Here is a 9,826-nt window from a genome sequence, read left to right as displayed (position 1 = left end):
GAGTGAGACTTTGTCTCAAAAAAAAAAAAAAAAGTACTAATTTTTATATGTAATTAGCCAGTCAACTTTGTATATGCGTATCTGAATAAATTTGTATGAACATACAACAAAGTGTGAAAAGAATCAACCCAGATTGTTAATATTGGTTGCCTGGGAGTTGGGATGGGAATGGAAATTACTTTTTCTGTATACATTTTTGGATGGTTTTCCTGGTTACAGTGAGGATAAGCATGTGTTATTTTTGTCTTTTTGTTGTTGTTTGTTTTTGAGACAGAGTCTCACTCTGTTTGTTGCCCAAGCTGGAAGTACAGTGGCACACTCTCGGCTCACTGCAACCTCCACCCTCCGGGTTCAAGCGCTTCTCCTGGCTTAGCCTCCCAAGTAGCTGGGATTACAGGCACACACCACTGCATCCGGCTGATTTTTTTTTTTTTTTTTGAGACAAGATGGGGTTTCACCATGTTGACTAGGCTGGTCTTGAACTCCTGGCCCAAGGTGATCCACTCACCTTGGCATCTCAAAGTGCTGGGATTACAGGCATGAGCCACTGTGCCCAGCCAATTTTTGTAACTTTTACAATGATATTTAATTTAAAATTGATTTTAATAAAAGGTAGACATTGAAGAACACAGGATGATTAATGCACCTCAATGTTAGGTGAATATCTTTAAAACTGGTTATTGCCAAACATTAAATCCATATAACTGAAGCAAACTGCAACACCTGTACAAAATAAAGGAAGTAAGAAAATAACTTATCCACTGAAATTTCACAATTAGTATTTGAACAATCAACTCAAAAGACACCCATGTGCTACTAAAATAAATAAATGCATGTTACTTCTTGCAATCTTCTGGGAAGGAGTTTAATACCAAGCCACTTCATGGAAAAAACAGGAGTTAAGAAATACGGAGAAAAGAATAATTATTCCTCATCAGGCGAGTCTAGCGATACTTAAATGTGTGTATGTAAGGGGGTGGCTGTTAATTAAGGTATAAAATCCACATGTGCCAATTGAAACTCAGAATCTTCCTGCCCCTCTTCAAATGTTCTTACGCTACCAAGACATGAGCGACACCTAGCCAGACCCCTGAGGCACCTTTGCCTCCTCCCTCTCGCCTTCCTCTTTCCGTGAATGCTAAATCCTCCCACTCTTGGCTCTGGAAATCTTCTGCCCTCGCCCTCCCGCTAACCTTGCCGCGTTTTGCCCGGCCTCGCTGCCAATATGCGAGCCTCCACTCCCAAAGAAGCCCAGACTGGGTTGCAGCGTCTTCCCAACCCTTCACACCCAGATCTTTCTGGCCTTCCGCCGACTTCTCCACCGTCGCACTCCGCCCAGTGCTACCAGGATTCTACTCACTCCCGAGGACCTCAGCGCTGCCCGGGCTGTGGCCTCAGATCCTCACAAGCCTCAGCTGCCTAGGCTGCGCCCACTCGCGGACGGAAGTGCCCCGGGGCCCAAAGGACGGGCCAGGGGCGGGGCCTCGTCTGGCCAATAGAAGCACAGAATCCAGGCTCAGCGGTCACGTGCCCAGCGGGGGGGAATTTAACCGCGGGAAGACCCGCAGGAGGCAATTTTACCTCAGGTAAGTCCGTGAGAGGCTGGAGGCAGGAGGGAGGGTATTTTTGAGGGCTGAGGGGAAGAAAAGATAGTATAGGACTAAAGAAATATGGCAGCTCAGGAATCTCTGGAAAACACATTGGTAAGGCCTGGCCGATGTGACTCTGTAGGGACAAAACCCCAGACCCACGGTCCACTTAGCCTAATTAGGTGAGAATAGAAGATGTGAAGGGCTCAGAGATACTGGTGGGATTTCAGCCCATCAACTAGAAGTTGTATGGGCTAAACGATAAGGGAAAATAGATGCACCTCGCCTCCTCTGCGATGTTACGTTTCTTTGTTTTAAGACAGAGTCTCTTTCTGTCACCCAGGCTGGAGTGCAGTGGCGCGATCTCTGCTCACTGCAACCTGTGCCTCCTGGGTTCAAGCGATTCTCCCACCTCAGCCTCTGAGTAGCTGGGATTACTGGTGCCCGCCACCACTCCCGGCCATATATATATATATATATATATATATATATATTTTTTTTTTTTTTTTTTTTTTTTTTGAGAAGACAGTCTTGCCTTGTCGCTCAGGCTGGCTTGCAGTGTTATGATCTCGGCTCACTGCTACCTCTGCTTCCCAGGTTCAAGTGATTCTCCTGCCTCAGCCTCCCAAGTAGCTGGAATTACAGGCCCGCTTTACCACGCCAGGCTAATTTTTATATTTTTAGTAGAGAGGGGGTTTCACCATGTTGGCCGAGGCTGCTCCCAAACTCCTGACCTCAGATGATCCGCCTGCCTCAGCCTCCCAAAGTGCTGGGATTACAGGGGTGAGCTACCGTGCCTGGCCCTGGCAAATTTTTGTATAGAGAGGGTTTTGCTATGTTGCTCAGGATGGTCTCGAACTCCTAGCCTCAGGTGATCTGCCCGCCTCAGCCTCCCAAAGTGCTGGGATTACAGGAGTGAGCTACCTCGCTGGGTGATCTTATGTTTTTGTAAGTGTGGTTTTTATGCGAAGGAGTGAAGAAGGCAGAAAGCTTCTGATGCCTTAGGCTGTTGGGGAGAAGTGGAAAGGCAAATTGAAGATTCACACTCACCTGCAAGTGCTTTTAAATAATCCTGGGGCCCGGCATGGCACAGTGGCTTGTGCCTGTAATCCCAGCACTTTGGGAGGCTGAGGCAGGAGGATTGCCTGAGCTCAGGAGCTCTAAATCAACCTGGCCAACATGGTGAAACCCGTCTCTATTAAAAATACAAAAATTAGCCGGGCACAGTGGCACCCGCCTGTAATCCCAGCTACTTGGGAAGCTGAGACAGGAGAATAGCCTGAACCCGGGAGCAGGAGGTTGCAGTGAGCAGAGATCGCACCACTGCGCTCCAGCCTGGGAGACAGAGGGAGGCTCTGTCTCAAAAAATAAATAAGTAAATAAATAAAATAATCATCATCATCATCATCATCATCTTGGGAAAGCTGACTTCCCGGCCTTGTGCCTGACCTTATTATGGTGTGCATTTCCATTTTGGCCCAGTAGATGTCAGTCAGGAAGTAGCATCAGAGAAACAAAATCTTTAGAAATAGGTAAGGAAAAATATTCGAGAATTGTTGCAATTCAAAAGCTGATAATTTTAAATTACCTTCTCTCTATCCATGATTTTGTTCATTTACCCCATATCTTTGGTTTTAGAAATAAGAGCAATCTATCTTTCTTGTATCCACCCACCACTATTAGATTGATTCGATATCTGTATTGCAATGAAATAAACTTAATAAATGGAATTCTCAATGCATATAATATATGGCATCTTATTTAAGTAGTACATATTTAGCATGAATTTCAGTGGTTGACTTCAATACAAAGGTAATTATTTCTTAAGGTAATTGGTGAGAGTGATAAATGTGAAGCCGATAGAAATACTAGGCTTCACAAGAAAAGTTAATATAAATGCTGACAATAAGCTGAATGGGTAAAGTCGGTAGAGTTGAGTTTGTTGTTATCTTTTTGAAATGGCTTTTAGAATGAGATAATCAGTTTTTTCTGAAAGCGCAACATCAAGAAATGGAATCCTAGAATCAGTATTTGCTTGAAAGATCAGTGATACACTGGATGGAAAAGACATAGAGGTTCCATGATTGGAAATATTCTCAGAGAAGTAACCATCAGTAAAATAATGCCATGTTGGTTTTGTTTAAGAGTGAAAGAGGGTGGCTACACTATATATTCTCCACACCACAGAATCTAAGAATATTAAAAACAATTCAGAGAACATATTTGGCTCGTTTTAATGGGAAAACATTGTAATATCCAAAATCCTTGAGTCATTAATCAAATAATGTGCTCTGGATTGTTTTTGTTTTGTTTTATTTTTGGTTTTGTTTTTGAGATAGAGTCTGGCTCTGTTGCCCAGGCTGGAGTGCCCAGGCACGATCTTGAGTCACTGCAACCTCCACCTCCCACGCTTAAGTGACTCTTGTGCCTCAGCCTCTCGGGTAGCAGAGACTACAGGTATACAACACCATGCCCAGATAATTTTTGTATTTTTAGTAGAGATGGGGTTTTGTCATGTTGACCAAGCTGGTCTCAAACTCTTGACCTCAAGTGATCTTCCACCTTGGCCTCCCAAAGTGCTGGGATTACAGGTGTGAGCCAACTCAGCTGACCTGGATTGTTTTAAGAAGTTTGTTTTTAGTTTTTTTCTGAAAGCTTTCATTTTTTTTTTTTAATTTATTTTTTTAAGACCGGGTCTCACCATGTTGGTCAGGCTGGTCTTGAACTCCTGACCTCAGGTGATCTGCCCGCGTTGGCCTCCAAAGTGCTTGGATTACAGGCATGAGCCACCATGCCTGGCCAATTTTTTTCTGAAAGTTTTTAAAAGTTTTACTGAAAGTTTTACACAGAAGTTACTCTGTCCTAGAGTAACTTCAAAGTTATAATTCCTTGAGTTCTCAAGTAAATGAGAACCATCCTGGACTTTTTCAGCATTCTAAATTTTACTTATTGCTTCATTAGATGGATTTGTTGATTTACCAATATGCCATTGTTATTTTCCTCCAAATAAGTTAGCTATTAGAAAATTCTAACTTTAGGCTTCTTATTTTCTAAGTAAGAGAATGGAAACGGTTTTGCAAATTGTTTCCCAATTTCCCAAATCCCCACTGTTCCAGCACAGAATTCTCCCTTTGGTTACCCAATTTCAAGACCACTTGCAAAATATGGTTAGTCTGGGAACACTACTCTGGCAATCTTGTGAATTTCAACCTCTTTTGCAACAAAATGATCACATTAAATATATTTTCACCAACCAACTAATAGCTATATGCGTTTAAACAATATGAAAAATATTCAATTTTATATCAATATACATTATTTTCATATTAGATTTTAAATTATAGTAAAGTATATTATTTTTACCAATGATTACCATTTAGAGCCTTTTTAAAAGTGAGTAAATCAAAGTTTTGTGATTAAGACAGATTTTCTGCACTTGACTTGCTATTTTACCAATGCTAATTTTAATTTTTATATTTCCAGATGTTGAAATTTACACTGCTTTAAAAGAAAGAAGATATGTTTTCAGCATTCAAATATCATGCAATAGACTATTTATGTGAGGTAGAGTGTTAGTGGCTTACTGCCTATTTACTAAGAATTATGATGGGAAAAGTGTTAACTACATTCAATATAGGTTGAGTATCCCTTATCTGAAATGCTTAGGACCAGAAGCGTTTCGGATTTCTGATTTTTTTTTCAGATTTTGGAATATTCTTATATATATAATGGGATATCTTGGAGATGGGACCCAAGTGTAAACACAAAATTTATTTATATTTTATATACACCTTATCCACATAGATTGAAGGTAATTTTATATGATATTTTGTGCATGAAACAAAATTTGTTCACATTGAGCCAACCATCAAAAAGCAAAAGTGCCAGTATCTTCGCCACCCAGGTGACATCATATTGGCACTCAAAAAGTTTTGGATTTTGGATTTCAAATTTTTGGATTAGAGATGCTCAACTTATGTATAATAATTTTTCAGTAATCCTTAGATTGTTTATTAGTCTAATTATTTTAGATTTATTTAAAATTATTTTCCACATTTAATATATCTTTAAAATGCCACTTTTGGAAGTAAATTATTAAATTAAAATAATCAAAAAATTAAAATCAAACAATTAAAATGAACCTGAAGCTTTCAGGAGAAATGGAAACTCTTGGCAAGTTTGGGGTGATTTTGCTAACAATCTGAAGCGACCTTTCTTGAAAGGAGTGGAGAAAAAAGAATCTCAGTTATCTTTAGAAGATAATAATGATAGCATACATTGACCACTTTCTATGGGACAGATACTTTGCCCCTCTGGATTATATTAGAGTGGTGCAAAAGTAACTGCCATTAATTTACTATTAGTTAATTAAAAGTAATGGAAAAAAATACAATTAGTTTTACACTATTCTGCTATCATTTTATTATTATAAGTACTTCGTGGGACAGATACTATTATTTTACAGGTTTTACATTTTACAGGTTAGAAAACTAGTTTCCAGAGAAGTTAAATAGCTTTTATAATTGTCAGAGCTAAGTTTTGAGGCAAGGCACATTGTTAGGAAACTAATTAGAATAACCATCATATAACAGTCTGTTGTTCTTATGATTTTAGTTGAAAAGTTAAATGTTTTTCTTTGTAACACTGACCCCATTTACCAAGGAAAAAAATTACTCCAGTATAACAAAACTGTGTGACATTTTACAGGAAATGAGAAAAACATTCAGGCATCTTCTGGTTTTATTTTTCCCTCATAAGTGAGAGAAGCAAATGTGTAGTTAAAAGAGATGCATCATAGGAGTCAAAAATCATCATAACAAAATACACTTATGAATATATTGGCCACTTGCAAAATTAGTCTGTATTCAAACATCCTCAAACTTTTTTTTGCCCGTGGTATTTTAGTTTCTACTAGTATATGACACTCCATGATATAATACAAATATGGTACGAATCAGTGGCAAATCTTGCAAAAGATGCAAGACTTTGTTAAGTTCATGAAAACAGTATTGAGGAACCGCTCAGATAATAAGTAAAGATATTATGAAGATCATGCAAAATTAGATCAGTTGACAGACAAGAGAAAGAGAATGGTTTGAATATCAAAGGAGTCAGAGATGCCTTGGGAAAATCTTCAAATATTCTCTAAAAACATCTGTTTCATGATCAAAGGTGAGGTAATGAATAGTATCATGCATATCATCGTATAATACAGATTGTGGGAAAATTGTGGCAAAAAGTAATAGTTTATAAGCTAATTATAACTGAAATTTTGTTATAAAACTTTTTATAACTTTCATATTTTAGATAAAATACTAATCAAACTTTTTTTTCTATTTACTGTGAATCTTTTAGTTGATATAAAATTACCTTAAGTGATCTTTTTCTCTTTATCACTTAATCTTGGATAATGACTTCTTATTTAATATGTTGTAACACCTTCAGCGAACATCAAAAAGTCTTGTGAAATAATGCAAGAAACTAACATTTGTCCAAATACATAAAATAATGAATTCTGTGGGAAATTAGAGTCACTAAGGAAAGACTTCATAGAAGACATATGGCTTAAGATGGGCCTTGAAAGATGAATAGGATCTCTATAGAGAAGAATAGCAAGGCATTTTTAGAGGTACAGTGAAGACCATGGTGTTAACCAGGAAGTGACCACTGAATGTTAAGGGAGGTGGTGAAGAGACTAGTCTATTTAGAGAGAATAGTTAGAGTAATGGAAGATAAAGTTCAAAAGCAAAGGCAGAGCCTAATTTAAAGAGAACACTGACTCATTTATGGACTTATTAGCTGATTTAACATTCCTTTAAATAAACAGTTTCCTTTTATATAGTTAGATAGATGCTCTGTTGCCAGACTAGAGTGCAGTGGTAAGATCTTGGTTTACTGGAATCTCCATCTCCTGGGTTCAAGCGATTCTCCTGCCTCAGGCTCCCAAGTAACTGGGATTACAGGCAAGTGTCACCATGCCCAGCTAATTTTTGTATTTTTAGTAGAGACAGGGTTTCACCATGTTGTCCAGGATGGTCTCAAACTCCTGACCTCATGATCTGCCCACCTCAGCCTCCCAAAGTGCCGGAATTACAGATGCAAGCCACTGCGTCTGGCCTATTAGATATATTTTTAAAAATTAGAAATGAATTTGCTGGTTGTAATAAAAGAAACAATGCAAAGATAAAATGAAAGTTAAGACATCCACATTGTACTGTTTAGTGAAAAAAGCACATTGCTAAGCATATGTAAATGATGTGATTCTGTTTTTTGTCAAGTACTTACACATGCATTTTAGCTTAAGCTAGAAAAAATATCTGCAGGAGGATACATCAAACTACTACTGATATTACAAGGGGCCTTGACTTTCTTAGTTATGTGGTTCTGTGTATCTGATACAGGCATACCTCAGCAACAGCAAATATCACAATAAAGTCAGTCACACAAATTTTTTGATTTCCCAGTGCATATAAAAGTTGTTTATACTTGGAAGGCCGAAGCAGGCAAATCACAGGTCAGGAGTTCGAGACCAGTCTGGTCAACATGGTGAAACCCTGTCTCTACTAAAATATAAAAATCAGCTGGGCATGGCGGTGGGCATCTGTAATCCCAGCTGTTCAGGAGAATGAGGCAGGAGAATAGCTTGAACCCAGGAAGCGGAGGTTGCAGTGAGCCAAGATTGCACCATTGTGCCAGACTGGGTGACAAGAGAGAGACTCCATCTCAAAAAAAAAAGTTATATTTATACTATACTATAGCCCATTAAGTACAATAGCAATATGTCTTTAAAAAGATATACCTTAATTTAAAAATTACCATGGATATACCTTAATTAAAAAACACTTTATTGCTAAAAAATGATAAGAATTACCTGAGTCTTTAGTGAGTCATAATCCTTTTGCTGGTGGAGTGTCTTGCCTTGATGTTGATGGCTACTGACTGATCAGAGTCGTGGCTGTGGCAATTTCTTAAGGCAACAATGAAGTTTGCTACATCGATTGAGTCTTTGATTCACCAAAGATTTCTGTAGCATGCGATGCTGTTTGATAGCATTTTACTCACAGGACTTCTTTGAAAATTAGACTCAATCCTCTAAAACTCTGCTGTTGCTTTATCAACTAAGTTTACGGAATATTCTGAATACTTTGTTGTCATTTTAACAATGTTTACAATATCTTCACCAGGAGTAGATTCCATTTCAAGAAACCTCTTGCTTTGCTCATCCATAAGAAGCAACTCCTCATCTGTTCAAGTTTTGTCATGAGATTGCAGCAATTCAACCACACCTTCAGCATCCATTTTTAATTCAAATTCTCTTGCTATTTCTATCGCATCTATAGCTATGTACTTCCTCCACTGAAGTCTTGAATTCCTGAAACTCATCCATGCAGATTGGAATCAACTTCTTTCAAACTTCTGTTCACATTGATATTTTGGCCTCCTCTGATGATCACAAATATTCTTAATGGCATCCAGAATCATTCGCCTTTCTCAAAGGACTTTGCCTAGATCTATCAGAGGAATCACCATCTGTGGCAGCTATATCCTTACAAAATATATTTATTTCCATAAGACCTTAAAGTTGAAATGACTCCTTGATCTATAGGCTGCAGAAAAGATATTGCATTAGCAGGTGTAAAAATATTAATCTCCTTGTACATCTCCATCAGAGCTCTTGGGTGGCCAGGTACATTGTCAGCGAGCAGTAGTATTTTGAAAGTAATCCTTTTTTTTCTTTCTGAGCAGTAGGTCTCAACAATGGGCTTAAAATATTCAGTAAACCATGTTGTAAATACATATGCCATCATCCAGGCTTTATTCCATTTATAGAGCATGGACTGGGCAGATTTAGTATTCTTCAGGGCCCTGGGATTTTCAGTATGGTAAATAAGCATTAGCTTCGACTTAAAATCACCAGCTGCATTAGCTTCTAGCAAGAGTCAGCTTGTCCTTTGAAGCTTTGAAGCCAGGCATTGGCTTCTCTCTAGCTATGAAAGTCCTTGTTGGCATCTTCTTCTAACAGAGGCTGTTTTTTCAGAACACATACAACATTTATCAGTTAATTTGCTGTCTTATATGGTGCAGTTTATGCCACCCACAAACAATTACAATGGTAACTAACATCAAAGACCACTGATCACAGATCATCATAACAGATAGAATAATAATGGAAAAGTTTCAAATGTTGGGACAGTTACCAAAATGTGACACAGGAAGTGAACACATGCTTTTGGAAA

General features: G+C 38.3%; 1 long non-coding RNA gene across 1 annotated transcript in view; it reads right to left on the bottom strand.

Annotated features, from left to right (window-relative positions):
• The window catches only part of LOC108285905, a 14,180-nt gene extending 5,411 nt beyond the window's left edge, over positions 1 to 8,769 (bottom strand). The window contains exons 1-2 of the long non-coding RNA XR_001817745.2: positions 8,461 to 8,769; positions 3,178 to 3,285 (exon numbers count right to left, since the gene is read on the bottom strand). This is a non-coding gene — a long non-coding RNA (uncharacterized LOC108285905). The remainder of the gene's footprint in view (positions 1 to 3,177; positions 3,286 to 8,460) is intronic.
• Between the last annotated feature and the right edge of the window lie 1,057 nt (positions 8,770 to 9,826).

The sequence above is a fragment of the Cebus imitator genome, unplaced genomic scaffold (genome assembly GCF_001604975.1).
Source record: "Cebus imitator isolate Cc_AM_T3 unplaced genomic scaffold, Cebus_imitator-1.0 Scaffold310, whole genome shotgun sequence".
NCBI lineage: Eukaryota > Metazoa > Chordata > Mammalia > Primates > Cebidae > Cebus > Cebus imitator.
This window is presented reverse-complemented; position numbering and strand designations above follow the sequence as displayed.